At 51.7% G+C, this 1,161-nt stretch overlaps 1 pseudogene; it reads right to left on the bottom strand.

Annotated features, from left to right (window-relative positions):
• Positions 1-783: 783 nt before the first annotated feature.
• Positions 784-902, bottom strand: LOC120596410 (uncharacterized; annotated as a pseudogene).
• Between the last annotated feature and the right edge of the window lie 259 nt (positions 903-1,161).

Genomic DNA, 1,161 nt, shown 5'->3' with positions numbered 1-1,161 from the left:
TCACTGTTAGATGGCCAGGGCAGAGTGGAGGGAAGAGAAAAGGGCAAATCTTGGGAAACTCCCAGCTTTCCTGGCTAAGATGGAGACCAAATTGAGAAGAGGAGATGTGGTGGGTTTGGGACACACCAAGGTCATGGCAGGATTGAGATGCCAAAGCCTTGGAGTTTGGTGCCAGCCTCCCGAGGGCCCCCCCATCATGAAGGGGTTAGAGGAAAAAGAGACCACGAGGATTGCAGAGGGGTAGGGGAGCCTGGGTGGAATGGGGTCCCAGAATCAGGGAGCAGAAATGATGTCATCAGACATCAAGAGGGCAAAGGGAGTGGGGAGCTAAAGGAAGGGGCCCAGAGAGTGTGGCAGGGCCTGCGTGAGGGTGCGGAAGCTTGGGAGGGGGCTCGGGGACGGGCCTGGAGCTTGGTGAAGGTATGAGAAGGTACAGCCGTGGAGAAGGAGGTTGAGGAAAACAAGGCCGGCTGAGGAGATTCCTCCCTGGGAACTGCTGCCTCAGCCCAAATTCAAGTCAGACAATAGGAAGGACTCCATGGCTGGAAAGGGTGGGAGGCCCTGGCCCAGGTGAATGCAGGCATTTCTGTCCCAAGACAAGGGACTGAACACAGTGACTTCTGGAGGCCCCTTTCTAATGGCTGAACAAAAAGAGCAGTCTTCTCCAAACCGAATGAGGAAGGAAGGCGAGCTTTTTAGAAGAAGTATAGGCGGGGGGATGGGGGGAGCACTTGCATCAAGGTCAAGAGCTCAGACTTGATTTAAAAAAAGAAAAAAGAAAAATGCCTACAGCCCCTGGTATTCCAAGGTGGTCTCCCATTCAAGTACTAACTAGGCCCGACCCTGCTCAGCTTCCGAGATCAGACGAAACTGGGCACATTCAGGGTGGCATGACCGTAGACTAACAGCTCAGACTTGAGCTAGGCTCCCTCCCTGTGTTAAAATCCCAGCTTCATCGCTAACCAGCTGTGTAACTAACCTTGAGTAAGCTACTTAACCTCCCTGTGCCTCAGTTTCCTCATCTGTAAAATGGGAGCAATAGTAGTATCCACCTCTTAGGGCTCTTATGAAGTTTTAGTTAATGAATTGAAATGTGTGAAGTGCTCGGAACAAAGTGCCTGGTGCAAGGCGAGAACTGTATGTGTTAGATAAAAGAAACAA

Source organism: Pteropus medius, unplaced genomic scaffold (assembly GCF_902729225.1).
Source record: "Pteropus medius unplaced genomic scaffold, Ma_sr-lr_union100, whole genome shotgun sequence".
NCBI classification, from domain to species: domain Eukaryota; kingdom Metazoa; phylum Chordata; class Mammalia; order Chiroptera; family Pteropodidae; genus Pteropus; species Pteropus medius.
The sequence above is the reverse complement of the archived record's forward strand: the minus strand, read 5'-3'. Positions and strand labels throughout refer to the sequence as shown.